Raw genomic sequence first — 15,328 nt, 5'->3', positions numbered from 1 at the left:
CGCGCTCCTATCTCTCTCGGCCGCTCGGTACCCACCGCCCCGCACCGCTCCCGCACCCCGCGGCTCGTCCCGACGTCGGGAACGCAAAAGTGACCGCAGTTAGGAGAAGGAGACTGAAAAGTCCCTGCCCCTCCCGGCCGGGGTTAAAAAGGAGAAGTGGCGACACGCAAAGGACGGGCAAACCGGGGAGACAAAAAGCCGGGCGGCAAGAAGCGAGACAAAGAAGAGGCTCGCAGGAGTTTAAAGCGAGGGATGGGGAACTTCGGAGGGAGCGCCTAACAACAGAACGGAGCCGAGGAGCCCCGCGAAGCGCTGCGGGGACGGAACAAAACGCGGCCGCGGGGCGGGGGGAACGGCGGGGCAGCATCGCCCGCACTGCGCGTCTCTCGCGGAGCGCTGCCCGGGGAACCGCCGGCGCTCGGGGGTGAAGTCGCGGCAGTTTCGCTCCTTGGGAAGAGGAGCGCGGTGCCCGGAGCGGCGCTTTGCCGCTGTTCGTTATTTTTCTAGCGGAAACAATAATAATAATAATAATAATAATAAAGAAAAATAATAGAATAATAATTAATAAAAAGGACTGGAAAAGCAAAGGAAAAGGGGGAAAAAGGGGGAGTGAGGGAAGGGAAAGAGCATACTTACTCCGTGCAAAGGCGACGAAACTGAGCCTCTTTTTTTTTGCCGCTGGACAGAGAGCGAGGCGGCCCGGCACATGCACACCGCACGCGCACGCACGCACACACACACGCACACACACACACACACACTCACACACACGCACAGACACACGCGCGCGCACACACGCGCACGCACGCGCGGCCGCTGAATATTGTAATTGGGCGAAGGGAGGGCGAGCGCGGGCGGTGCGGGGCCGGGGTGTGCGCGGCGCGGGGGCGGCGCGGAGCGGAGCGGGCACGGAGCGGGCGCGGAGCGCGGAGCGGGGCAGGGGCAGGGCTGGGCTGGGCCGGCCGAGCCGAGCGAGCGCTCCGCACGGCCACAAGATTTACTTTAAGACACAGCTGAAGGAAACAGGAAGACTACACGTCACGGGCCGGGTGACGTGAGCCCGGCCCGCCGCCCAATCGGAGGGCTCCTTGCGACGGGCCGGGGGGGGACCGGGGAGCACTTGGCAGGAGCGGGAGAGGAGCGAGGGGGCTGCGGGGGGAGCGCCGGGCCCGCCCCGTCCCCGCGGGAAGGTGGCCGCGGCCGCGCACCTGCGTGGGGCCGACGGGACGGGATCGGACCGGACGGGGCGGGGGAAAACTCCGGGGAAAGTCGTCCCCAGGGGGGCTGCACCGCTCGGGAATCCTGCGCGTGGATCCGGGGGTCCGGGACTCCGCGGAGGGGGGGGGGGGGTTCCGGGAACGGAGCGGAGCGGCGCGTCGCGGTTCGTCGCGGTGCGGAAGGGCCGAGCGAGCAGCTGTCCCAAAGTTTTGGGGAACTCTGTCCCGTCCCGAGCTGTAGTGTCAGCCCGCTGCCGGCCGCTTTACATCTCTGGGACAAAATGATTTCTGGAGGAAGAAGCGGGGATGCTCGCGGCATCTCTCCGCTGCCGGCGCCGAACGAAAGTTTGCACGGGGAAACGCCGCGGAACGCGGCAAGGGAATGAAGGGAGAGAGAACCAAGTCGTGCGCGGGGAGCAGTGGGGAGGGACGGTGAGTCCCGGCCGGGGAGACCCGGGGGTGCCCCCCATCCTCTACGAGAGCCACTCATTGAGGCCGTCCTTAGGTACAGGGGCTCCGGGAGTCCGCCCCGTTACACATGAAGGTTTCTTCGGGACGGGGAGCGCTGCGTGGCTGAGCGATGCGGGGGGGAGATGAGCTCGCTTGAATTCTTTCCCCCTTTATTATTGCTATTTTTTAAAGGACACTGGGATTCGCATAAAGGTGAAACCGCGCGGTGCCGATAATACATACACAGTCGCCCCTGACAGCGCTTTGTCACTCGCGGGGCTCAGCATCGAGCGCTGTCGAGGAAACGCAGTCACCCAATGAGGAGCGAAGGGAAACTGAGGCACGGGCTGTCCCGGGGGCACGCAGCCCCCCCCCGGCCCCACTTCGCTCTGCAGGTGCCGTCCTCTTGCCCCACACCCTCCTCACGCCCCAGCACAGCAGTACGTAGAGTAACCCTGCCGCTGCCTGAATGGTGAGCGCTTGGGATTCTACCTTCTCCCGCCCCCAATTAATTCACAGTGACAAAGTTTGGATCCAAAGCCACGATCAGGTGTGGGTGCTCTGCTCCTGCCCTCACTTTGCTGCTTGTCACAAAGTTCGGATCACGGCGCTGCGTTTCCTACAGCCGTGGGGCTGTGCTCAGCTGCGAGTTTCGGCCCCTCAAAAATAAATCCTTCACCAAATTCTGGTGCCTCTGACGAGAAAATGAGCGCTGCGAGCTGACAGCTCTCTGCATTCGCGTCTCTGTCTTCTAGGGGGAAAAGAAAGCAGATGCGGGAAACTTAAGAAAACTTTTGAAACGTGCCCTTGGCCATGGGTGATCCCCCTGTCCCTTTGGAGGATGGCAACAGGATTGGAAGTGACAAGGGCTCACTGTTGGAAGTGCGTTTTCTTTGATCACTCTCCTCGCTGTGTCTGCTCACTCCGAGTGAGGGGAAGGGCTGTGTGAGCGCATTGCCGGCTTTCTTTTCTTTTTCTTTACTTTTTAAAGGGGTGGGATACATCCAAGCACTTCATGTGTAAAGAACACCCCTTGACACAAGGGCCTGATTCAGCTCTTATTTACGCCGCTGTGAATTCATCCAGGGAGCATCACCAACGCGTGTGCGGGGCAGAGGAGCGCTGGGTGCGGGTTTGCGTTACTGCGCGGTCGGTGACTTCCTCAACCCCTCCTGGCAGGCAAACCCTTGGAGGAGGATGTACCAGAGGTGGCTGAGCACAGTGCAGTTTAATTCAAGAAGGTGGTATTGATGGAAATTGGGATTTTTTTGTTTGTTTGTTTGTTTTAAAAAAAAAAAAAAAAAAAAAAGAAAAAAAAAAAAGAAAGATTTTTATTTTTTTTTTTAAAGGAGGAAAAAAAAGAAAAAAAGAAAAAAAAAAAGAAAACCTCCAGAGAAGAGAAAGTGACTCAAACTAATCCTATTAAACGTGGTAGCATGTTTCTGTGCAGTGCGCTGAGAGATTAAGCACAGGAAAAGGGATAAGTGCTGCTTCAGTTTCACTAAACTAATGTGACAACTTGTCATTGGAAATCTTTACAGCTTGTTAGCAGATGACTAGCTGATTCAGATATGTTTTCTACCATTTCCTTTGTGTCTGGGGGTGGTGGTTTTTTCTTTCCTGTTCCTTTCTTAGCCGTACTGCTCTATTCTGCTTTTTAATCCTTCATGTCTCCTTCAAGTCAAAACATTTAACTTGCTTTAATCAATATTTTGTTTTGAAGATGTCCCCTGACCTTTTGTTTGTGCAAATTAACCTTCAAGGGCACCTCATTCATTCATTAACCTCAGTGGGATGCCGTATCCCTCGGACATTGCATTTTAGGATGCAAAAAGCATTTATGAATGTTTGGCAAAATCGTAGTGAATGACTGTAATACAGCTGCTGTTCCTACTGCTTCAACTGATATATTCGTTTTTCTCCTCTCCTCTCCTCTCCTCTCCTCTCCTCTCCTCTCCTCTCCTCTCCTCTCCTCTCCTCTCCTCTCCTCTCCTCTCCTCTCCTCTCCTCTCCTCTCCTCTCCTCTCCTCTCCTCTCCTCTCCTCTCCTCTCCTCTCCCTTAGCACTCCCCCACCACCAAAGACATGATGATAGTTGAGTAAATGGAAAAAAACATTTTTCAACATTAAAGGAAGGCTGTTTGGAAAAGGAAGGCCCTGCTGAGGTGTAGAGGAAGCCTGTTTATTAACACTGGACACCTCTTATCTCAGGCAGCTCCAGATGGATGTCCCCTTGGCAATTCCTATTCTGCCAAGTGGGGTTAAGCAGGGTGAGCACCTTGACGTGGGCTGGTGATCACCAGGGGAATCATCGGCTCCTTCAGAGAGAAATTTTAGCAGAAGCCAAGCAAGGGGGAGGGAGAGCATCGGGCCCCAGCATAAAAGCTTGCACGTGGCCAGATTTACCTTTTGTGGCCGTTAAATTGCTTGCCCCTTGGGACAGAGCCAGGTTTTGATTGAGAGATAAAGTAGCTCAAATCTGTCAATAATTAACTGTCACTCAATTAAGGGTTTCTTAACAAATTAGCACTTGGTAGTACCTAAGGTGCGGGGCTTTTCATGGGAAAAGGCTGACAGAGTGACATTGGCCATTAAGTTTGCCTGCCCAATGAGGATCACCTCATGTCCAGCTCAGCTTTCATGCCAGTATGTAAATCTGGGGGACTGGTTCCCAGACTCTATTAGGTCACTGTTGACATTTGTGCCTTTCTGAGCTAGACACTGCAGGCCTGGATCCACGAAGTCAGAGCTCTATGTAGGGGCTATGAGGTAGTTTTGGTGTCCATTTGGTAATGGACATTTACTCATTTCCTTTCATCCTTTTCTAAACCTTCTATGAGGTTATGGCCTCAAGTTGCACCAGGGAAGGTTCAAGTTGGATGTTAGGAAACATTTCTTGTCAGAAAGAGTGTTGAGGCAGTGGTGCATGCTGCCTATGGATGTGGTAGTGTCACCATTTATGGAAATGTGAGGAGATGTGGCACTGAGCATGGTGGGGATGGGTCAGCAGTTGGACATGATGGCCTTGGTGGTATTTTCCAACCGTAATGATTCAGCAATTCTACGATAATCCTGTGGACACACCGTCCCATTCTTCCCTTAATTCTTCATTGACAAATCATCAATGAATGTCATACGTTGGCCATACAGGGTGCAGTACCCACACATCTGGGACAGGGATCCCCAAGGACAATAATGGCAGCAAACCACAGGCTCTGGTAGCTCTAGCCATGGGTTCCTTAGTCCCTTCCTTTGTTCCTGCTGAGGATGGGTCTGGACCTGTGCATTAGGAAACCCTCTGCTTCCCATCAAATGGAATTCTTGCAGCATCACAACTCCAGGAGGTGGGACCACCAAATCCCTTCGGAAGTCAAGTGCAAAGCTCTAGAAGATGTAGTCTGTGAGGTGGGAGCTGGTTTAATTCCATCTCTGTTCCTCCATTAGAGGTTTATACTCAGTATGGTTAGGTTGCATCAGCATCTGCTCCCCTTGCCAAGCAGTTTTTGTGTCTTCTAACCAAAGCATGCCAGTGTGATGGTGCGTAAGTTTAAAGGTGCCATCTGGGGAGCTGTCAAGGTGGTTCATTTATACAGAGACTTTGGAGATACACACTGTCTTCCCTTCATTAATCCTATCACTAGTGCTTCTGGAGAGGAAAGGCTCTTAGCCAGAGTGCCTGTGGCTTGAAAACCCAACTGTCTCAGCAGCCTCCATGGGTGGGGATTAGAGGCACATAAAAATGTGCCATGAGCTGCCCTGTCCTGGTACTTGCATGAAAAATCTCAAGAAGTTTAAAATCATGAAGCAGGAGAGGAAAAAGCCCATTTGGTCATTTAAAACCATGCTCAACAGACCCTGCTGAACAATCAAACCTCTACTGAGCAGGAAACATTTGGCTTTATAGGCTTACATTCTTTTGATTGTGTTTTTTAAGAGAAAGGAGGGTATTTCCATGGAGGGATCATAACCTGGGGGAAACAGTTTTGATTTTTCATTTGCACCAAATTAATGTGTTTTTACATTATACAGTGACAGCTTTAAGAAGCCATCCTCCTCTAGCGACAATCATTTGTATGATCTGAAGGATGTATATCATCTGTCACCTTTAAGGATGCAGTGCTGCAAGGGATGGAGAAGCTATTTTTTTCTTGGGCTGAGAGGCACCTAGTAACAATTTAAAACAGTAGCCTCAAGGCTACACTGTTTATTGTAATAGGATGCAGCTGCTTAGGGTGTTCTGCAGGTACTAAATAAGCCAACGGATTTGGGAGCCTGAAGCAGAACATGAGGTGGCTGTAGGTATCTGTGTGCAAGCTGCCACTGCAGCTCATCCCACTCCAGGGCCACACTCTGAGTGCTGCCTCCGTGCCCAAGTAAGGGGCAGTGGGGAATGGGGGTATCTGGGAGTCCCACCAGGGGCTGGTGCATGTGAGCCCTCCACACCTAAAGGCTCTGGCAGAAATGCACTCAGTGCTGCTTTCTTTGCAAGATGTCCTCATGGTGGTGTCAGTTCCCATCTTTCATAGGATAGCCTACAAGTGAGGGTGTCCGTCCTAGCATGAGGAAATGTGCTTTTAACACTTTCCTCATCCTGAAGGCAGGCAAAGTTGTGGCTCCCTTTTCCCACAGAAATGCTTCAGCCATCAGGCTGGGAAATGGGATGATCTTTTCTCCTTGTTTCAGGGTTGTCTTGCTGCAGAAAGGAATCAGACTATCACAGAGCTGAAAGGAGAGGATACGAGACAGCCTAAGTTAGTAAGAAATGCTTATGGTGAACTGGGGGGAGCAGCACTCAGCATTCAGAGTGCTGTATTTCTGCCCATGACAGACAGCACTGTAAGGCAAAGTACATCTCTAGCCCAGGTGTTGACGTGCCTCTGGGGCATAGTGTCCCTGTTGCCCCTCTTCCTGCCCTCAGCAGCCTGCAGTGCTCTCTGTGGTGCCCTGTAGCTTCCCTGGAGTGCATGGAAGGGGAGGATGTTGCAGTGGTTGGCATGAAGACACTGATATCTCTTATGGGACCAACTGGTACCTTCACAATACAAAGAGCTAATCCCACAGTGCCCCATGCTGCCACCCAAGTCACCTGCAGTTACCAATGGCTCACACTCCATAGAGCCAGGATGAAAATAATGTAGGTGCCTTCTTCTGGAGAGGAAATACATCCATAACATAAAGGTCAAATGGCATTTGTAACAACATTAATAATTTCAGAGCATTTATTGTTAGATTCTAGGAATGATTAGACCTTCCTGGCCGTGCTGTTTGGTTGCTTTTACAAGAGAGATGCACTGTTTACCTCCTGCGAGATTCATAAGGAAAAGAAAATCCAATCTGTATCAATGAGTAAGATATTTTCCTTGCCAGAGATATTGATTTAAATATTGACTTCACCGCTGGAGGGTTATTTCACTCTGTGCTTCACATACTCATGGTAAAGTGACATGTGTTTTATGTACTAATAAAAATGTGATTCCTGGGGCAGTCATCTTATCTTTAGGGCTTAGACTTTCTGAGTCCTGCTGCTTGGAAGCTGCTGTCCTTTCTAAAACTGAGGACTTATTTTCCTCTGAGTGTCAGTGTTCTTTGCTCCATGTGAATCCCTTCTACCAGAATCCAAACAAACAAACCCTAAACATCGCACACAGCCCCTTTGTCCTACCCGCCTGTTCTCCTTTCAATCTTTCAGGGAGGGCTTTGGGCTCTGCAAGACAGAAGTTTCTTTATTTAGCAAGAGAAAAGGTGCTGCTGCTGAACCTGTTACAGCTGGTCTGGGCGCAGCAGGGTGTGCTTTGGGGCAGGGCTGCCCAGTCGTACAGCTCCTGCGCCAGCTTGCTGACCCTGGCAGGCCTGGAGCCACATCTGTGGCAATAGCTCATGGCATGGAGCAACAGCCTGGTGCTCATGAAGGCAGCTCCATTGCAAACCAGAAGTGCCAGCTGCCCCTTGAGTAAAGCACCAGCCTGGGAGAGAAAAAAAACAAACAACCAAAACACCCCAGAAGAACACCCCATCCTTATCATTATAGAAACTTTGAGTCGTTAAGTTTGGAAAAGACCTCAAAGATCATCTAATCCAACTGCCAACCCACCCCCACCATGGCCACTAACCACGTCCCTTGTTGCCACATCTACACACCTCTTCAATACCTCTACCACAACCACCCTGGGCAGCCTGTGCCTCACCGCTATTTCTGAGAAGAAATTTTTCCTAATATCCAACCTGAAATATATATTCATCCCCATCTGTATGACCACCAACTTACAGACTTGCTACCATAACCTGTGGTCCTTCCCACCTTGCCTTCTACAGCACCAGGATGAAATGGAGGTGTGATCTGATGCTAGCACTTGCACTTCAGCTCTTTGGTCTCTTTGGCCAAATGGGTTAATAAGAAAGCAACAATTTTCAGAAGGCAAATGCATGCAAAAATTGCATCTTGCCTGAAATTCCTGAGGTTATCTGTGCCCATAGTTTGGGGGCATAGTTCCCATCCCATCTGCAGCAGTGTCTTTGTGAAAAAAGACTCTGCCATCCCTGCAAGTCTCTCCCTCGGAAGTGCTGAATTTCAGACTGCAGCCACAGACTCAAGGCTCTGCTCTCAATCTGTGATCAAGGAGGAGTCTTCTGGAGGCACCCACAGCCAGAAAGGATAAATATTTTATGGGCAACTTGCCTTTTTCTTGACACACAATTAATGTTTTATCTGAAATTTGGGGGTAGACATACGTGCCACCTCTGTATTAACCCCAGCAGTGCAATTCCTCATGAAGAGGCTGCGATTCCACAGAAGCAGCATTGCTGAAACATCTACAGAGTCCCAGCAAAAAATGTCAGGTTTCCTCAATCAGTTCCTATTGTGACCTTTATCTGAACCTTAATCTTGTAGCAAAATTATTTTTATTAGCCATCCATACTTCATCACACTGCTGATTTTCCTGTTTTTAAACTATCAATTTAAAGCAGTTTTTTTGTTTAACTAATCCAGGCTGATGTGTGTTATTTTGGCTACAGTTTCTAATAATTATTCTTAAGACTTTTTTAAGACTGAGTTTTCTGTAGCTGATTGTCAAATTTCTATGTGTGGGCAGAACGCTGTTTGTGTTACATGGATGCTTCCTTATCTTTAGTGAAACCAACACTACGGACACTGCAGAAGGAATCGGAGCCTCATCTCTTTTTCCTGCCTTACACCAGCTCTTGCTTTTTGTTATTACTGCAGCCGGGGGTCACTGGAGGGAAGATGGGGTTTCAGGATCAGGCTCCGTATGGGATCTTTAGAATTAAAAGCCCAAACACACGCCTGCAGCTGCCTCACAGATACTGTCAACTGTTGTAGCTTGTGACTCGTGGTTTGTCTTTGCCTCCAATATTAAAGAACAGATTGTGTTACGGTACTTGTCTCTACCTTTACAAACAAATACACCAGGAAAATATGTCAAGCAGAAGAAACTGCGCTTGTTATCAAATGCTCAGCTATGCTGGCTACAGGTTTTTGTGCTTTTTGGCAAAAGCTTCAGAACGCATAATGAGTTTGGGAAGCGCTGGGGGCTGTTTTTGTGCAGGACACAAACACTGTGTGGTGGCACTGGGGAAGCAGAGGTGACATGGCTCCGGCACGGCTGGCACAGAGCAGCACCCATGGATGAGAGTCACTCGCCAGCCCACACATCTCATGGTGTGCTCCATAGGATGCTGTGAAGTAAAACAGGTTCCTGCAGTGCCGCTGAGCTGAAGCTGACATAGGATTTTGTGCCCTGTACAGGGAAGACAGACAGAAACTTGATACCTGCCTGTTGTGGTCTGGGTTTTTGATTTTGTTGTGTAAGATGCTCAGATGTCTTGGTAATGTGTTCCCCTGCCAGATGGAAGGCTGTGGCTGGGAGAGGAGACAAACAAAGACACTTCGCAATCTTCTTCCCTAATTAAAACATTCATTTTTTTTTTTTTCAAGTAGAAGAGCAATGTTTTACCCACCAGACTGAAAGGATTGCCATGCGGGATAGCTTAAAAAGATGCAGGTTAATGGCATTATACACTTCTGTAGAAAACAAACAAACAAACAAAAACTAATGTTGTATGCAAAAATGGATGAAAGTAAGTGCTCAAATCACTCATTAAATAAATCAGCCCAATAGTTAGCATGCTTGGCATCAGAGGGAAGAATAATGTCTTCCCAACCCCAAACCTTCCCTCCATCCCCATCCCTTTTATCTCTTCCTGTCACTTCCCATTAGCTGATGGTGACATCTTATCTCTGTCCTGAAGGGTGGGCCAGGAGACGACTTCGGCTCTCATGTAAGTGACACTCCAAGGATTGGCCGCCAGCAGGTTCGGCAGCCCTGGCCCCGCAGCCGTGGGATGTCATCCCCGTGACATGTCTGCAGAGCTCGGCTCGGCCCCCAGCTGTCGGATCCAGCAACATCTCCGTCATGCTGCACTCCGGGGCTGTCACTGGCAGGGCTCACTCTCCTCACCCAGGAACTCTTCTCCTTTCCACTAAGGCTCTGGTTTTTATTTTTAACTCAGAGACTTTTGCATCAGTGTTGTTGATGGTGGGTTCTTCTGCACAGTGGGATTTGGCCATCAGAAGGCAGCTGTGTGGCGCAAGTATGTGTATTTTGCAGTGATTTGGAAAGGTCTTGGGCTGAAGGCTCTGCTCCCGGCCTTTGTCCCAGCACTTTCCAGAGTGCCACTCCAGACATCTCAGCTTGCACGGGAGGACTCTCTGCCGCCCAATGATTGCAGGGCAGTCAGAGTTGTGCTGTGTGCTGTGGCAGTGCAGATTCCCCCAGGGAAGCCCCTAGTTATGGCCATTTGCATGGTAACATTGTCAGGCATGACTCATTTTCTTCCCTCTGTCTCTGGTTCTCCCTTCACACGCGCACTCAGAAACACAAGCACAAATCAACAAGCGGGCAAATACAATTTAAATGGTGCTTTAATGCGTTTTCAGGAACCTGGAAATTCAGAACTTGTGCTTCTGAATGAGACACAAATCTATGCAAGTGGCCCTGCAGTCCCCTCTCTTCTGGTGAGCATGCAGTTCAGTGTGCATTCTTCTTTAATTTTTGTGTTTTTGTTGTTGTTGTTTTAAAATGTAGCACCAAATGTAAGACCTACTTGCAAATTGTTGATGCAGTGATGACTTTTGCTTCTTCTGCTGTGTGTTAGAGTTTTTTTACTGGGTTGTCATTGGTAGGACTTTAACTGAAAAACTGGTCAGTAAAAATTGGAATAGGGGCCTTTCAGTATGTGAAGGGGGGCTGTGAGGAGGAAGGAGACAGATTCATTATGAGGGTCATTGTGACAGGGCAAGGAAAATGGTTTCAAGTTGAAAGAGAGGAAACTTGGATTGGATATAAGGATGAAGTTTATTATAGTCAGGGTGGTGAGGTACTGATGCAGGTTGCCCAGAGAGTTGGTGGATGCTTCACCCCTGGAGATATTCAAGGTCAGGCTGGACCAGGCTCTGAACATCTGATCGAGCCGTAGGTGTCCCTGTTCAGTGCAGGGGAGTTGGGCTGGATGATCTTTAAGGGTCATTTCCAACACAAACAATGTTATGAAGAAACAAATCTTTGTCAAGATAAAACATCAAACTTGCAGAGCGAGTGACAGCTCACTACTTTAAAAGTTTTCACCACACGTATCCTTCCCAAGTACTCCAACACCCTGAGCTTATTGCAGCTCTTTTCCTACACACTGGATTCAATGCATGTGATGTGTATGGCCCTATTGTGCCACAGTGGCTGTGTTATCACAATTTACATGAGTAATGTTTGCAGGTTTGGTGTCCTTGGCTCTGAATTCCTCTGTGAGGCAGCTTTCCCACATGCTCACAAACAGTCACTTCTGGACTTCAAAAAAAAAGAGGGGGAGGGGGTTGATGGGGGAGCAACTGCTGACAGAAACTTATGGTAATCACTGCAAAGTTGTGGGGTGCATCACTGCCGAGCCACAGCCTCCATCCTAAGTAGGAAAGGAATTATTTTCCCTTTTCTACTTACCTCACTTTTTTTTTTTTTTTTTTTTTTTTTTAGTGCAAAGCATGAGGGAAATTTTTGGGATACTGGCAGTGTGTTGGCCCATCAAAAGCGGTAGATTTGTGTCTCCCTGTAGGTGCCTGGATGAACATTTTGGATCCAGGGACCAAATGTGTGCCATGAGGATCCGTGGCCGCAAGCTTGGCGGGGAGGCCTAAGGTTTTGCATTTTGTTAGATTTATGTTTGATGAGTGCACAGAGGTTGAATAATTTATGGTGGTGACCACTTAGATACCATATGTTGTGTGCTTTTTTAAAGCACTGTGCCTTGTACACAAAAGGGAGCACTTTGAGCCAAACTTACTTCATTTTGTTTAAGAAAAGGATACTTAAAACCAACTGAGGTGAAGGGAACCCATTTTATACACTTCTCACATGCACCGAACTTGAACAGTGGTAAAGTGTAGTGAAAGCATCTTTCAGTCTGGTGTTTAAAAATGTGTATTTGTATAAATAATTGTTCCCTTCCCACCCAGCAGAATTTAAAAGGTGGTCTTGGTGCCACAGACATTTTTTTATATGTTGTTACACTGTTGTTTCTGAGGTGCTGCTTGGGAAATAGTCATTTCTTTATTTTGCCAATGAAACACTAGGAGTAGGAGTTTACATATCCCTTTAAGTCTTAAAATATGTTAATTTTACATGCCAAAGTCTTAAGAAGTGTTTGACTGCCCATGGCTTTTGTGTGCATCTCCAGATGGCAGATGCCATTTTGTGTTTCACATTAATTGAGTAAATTTCCTTGCTCTTTGTACATATTGCAGAGGAAGCCATTCTCTGCTTTCAATAGGACAGAACAGCTCTTTGGCATCAAACCCTTCTGGTCTGGTGGTACTAAAACTGTTTTAAGGTGGAATTCTGAGAACAAGCTTTTGGCAGTACAGCTTCCCCCTATTGTTGATGAAAATGAGACGTTTAACTGTTGTCTTAGTTGAGGGTTTTTGCTGGTAAACTGGGAAACAAACCAATTAGTATAACTCACAGGCTGAAGACATAATAAGGCAGAGGATTTGGGACTATTCATTCAGCTAAGTGAAAAAAAAAATCTCAGAGGGCCTTGCTTGTGGTCCACTTTCTTGCCTGTTCTGTTTTGCCCCTCTCATTTTCTAGACCTTTAAAAATAATCCTTCATATTGTGCAAGCATTAATGCATTGGTAACAGTTTACCATGCTGATTTTTTTGGGCAGAAATGGTGCAAGAGGGAGCATTGGAGGCTCCAGGAGCAGCACCTGAGGACTGATGTGCATCCTGTGGGGATGTGGTACAACCAGTGCCCCGTGGCTGCTCCTGCTCAATGTCGATTGTGGCCAAGAACCCTCTAGGCAGAGTCGTGTCTGTGGCAGGTGAGGGGAAAGAAGTGGGTGAAGAAACATCTGTGCAAGAGACCACCTGGGAATTTTTCTTCTGGTGTCAATGGAGCTGAGGGTTTCCCCCTTGTGCTAATGTCTTAATAGGAAACACAGTGCTTCTGTCAGAAACACCTTCAACTGATACAAGACATGCCAAGATCAAAAGAAGTGGATAAAAAGGAGCAGCAATTGTAGAGATAGACATGCCATGAGTCCAGGTGAAGTTCTATGCACAGATATATCTACAGTGTTGGTGTTTGAGGAGTGAACCCATGCACAGCAATGGAGCTCAAAGTATTTGCACACTGAGTCCAGCCACGAGGTTTTAAAAACTTTTTTTTTTTTTTTTTTTTTTTTTTTTCCTGTCATTTTCTGTATGTTCTCCCATCCAAACTCCCTGTGGGAGGGAAGCAAAACAAATCTCCTGTCTGTTTGAAAAACAGCATACAAGACAGAAGTTAATGCTCACCAAAGGAACCAAGATTACATGGCCTATCATTAATCAGATTTTTATCATGGTAAGTGGTGTCCAGATAGAGCTGAAGTGGGAAGTCCACATAACAACATAATTATGGGTGTTGCAGTGACGTAGCAGCAGCAGGAGCTCCACTCCTGGCTCCTTTGTTTTCCATTCACACCCACTGTGATCTACAGCTATATTTAGTTTTTCACAGTGCTACCTAATACTGTCATCCCAAGTATTTTTTTAAGTTTAATAATAATAATAATAATAATAATAAAAAAAATAATAATAATAATGCTTAAAGATAAGACCATATTGATTTTCCATGGAAGCCCGAACACTGGAATCCTTTCTTACAGATGGCAATTCAAATGGAGGGGAAGATATTTGTGTAGTTGTTGGTGGTTTGGTTTTCCTTTGGCTCCTGTAAGTTAGTGTCACTTTGTGTGCAGCAGGCGGCCAGGCAGCTGGCAGAGTGTCATGGTCCTGCCGTCGGCTGGGTCTGCCCCCAGTGATGTGGGGAGCGTGACAGTGTTGAGACCACTGTGTGGCTAAGTGGTGCTAAGGAATTTAATGTGAGGAAGTTTTGACTGATGAATTGCCATACTTGAACAGCTCTCGGTCTATCATTTTTGGCACAGCTTGTTGGTGGCTCCAGGGACACCTGAAGAACACCCTTGTGCTCTCAGGTAGAGCTGAGGGCAGCCCAGCTTGCACCCCTCAGGTCTATGCTGCAATCACTGCTGTGTCCTGATGCTCCTCATCACCACCAGAAAGGAAAAAAGAAGCTGAATATCTCATGGAGTTATGATGTATCCATGTATGTTTGAATATCACTGAACTGGCTTCTGAATTAAAGCAAAAGCTCTGTCAAACAACACCAAACATGGATATTGTGAGCGAAGCTTTCAGTGCATGATGCTGTTATAGAGTTAAAAAAAAAAATGCTCTCAGGAGCCCCAGACTAGATGAAGCTGTAAGTCCAAGTGCCCTGTAAGGATGTTGCTTGCCAGCTTTGCAATAGGTTTATTCAGCAGGAGTCAGCAGGGCTGCCTGTCTGTGCTCCTATAGTCAAAGCTCATTCATTCTGTGCAACACAGGTCATCTCCGGTGCAACTATTGATATCTGTAGAGCACTTGCCCTACTGCTGTGACTTGAAAAAAACATCAGCGCTGCAGTTACAAGTATAACTGGACTCTTCTGTGTTGTGTGTATTGCTACATCACAGCTCCCTCTTCCTTTAGCTGAGTGCACAGGCTCCTGCTCACCTGGAGTGCCGTGGTTGGATGAATGAAGATGGAGAAGGGTCCTTTCAGTATCTAAGGTGGGGCTGTAAGAAAAAAGGGGACAGATTCTTTAACGGGGTCTGTTGTGACAGGACAAGTGGAAATGGTTTCAAACAAAAAGGGGATATTTAGATTGGCTATAAGAAAGAGACTTGTTACAGTCAGGGTGGTAAGGCACTGGCACAGGTTGCCCAGAAAGCTGGTGGACACTCCATCCCTGGAGTTGTCCAAGGTCATGCTAGGGGGAGCTCTGAGAAACCTGATTTGCTGTAAGGGTCCTTTTCAACTCAAACGATCCTATGATCCCGTGATTCTCCGTAGGAAGAGCTTTCAGAAGTTATTCCCTCTTCCCAGGATCATCTTTTTGTTTTTTATATTTTAACACAGCAGACAAACAGATCTTCTCTCCTCAGTGTCACCCTTACTTTTTGTTTAAATTCAGTGACACTACACTGGAGATGCAGTTCATCCAATGTTTGATTTTAAATGTCTCCAGAATAATCAAAGTGCTGTCCA

General features: G+C 47.9%; 1 protein-coding gene across 2 annotated transcripts in view; it reads right to left on the bottom strand.

The window, feature by feature from the left end:
• Nucleotides 1-811, bottom strand: part of PROX1 (prospero homeobox 1) — a 45,480-nt gene extending 44,669 nt beyond the window's left edge. For both annotated transcript variants that reach the window (XM_072332278.1, XM_072332279.1), the window contains exon 1: nucleotides 637-811. The gene's annotated coding sequence lies outside the window, so the exon portion shown is untranslated. The remainder of the gene's footprint in view (nucleotides 1-636) is intronic.
• Between the last annotated feature and the right edge of the window lie 14,517 nt (nucleotides 812-15,328).

This window comes from Excalfactoria chinensis, chromosome 3, assembly GCF_039878825.1.
Source record: "Excalfactoria chinensis isolate bCotChi1 chromosome 3, bCotChi1.hap2, whole genome shotgun sequence".
Classification (NCBI taxonomy): Eukaryota; Metazoa; Chordata; class Aves; order Galliformes; family Phasianidae; genus Excalfactoria; species Excalfactoria chinensis.
The sequence above is the reverse complement of the archived record's forward strand: the minus strand, read 5'-3'. Positions and strand labels throughout refer to the sequence as shown.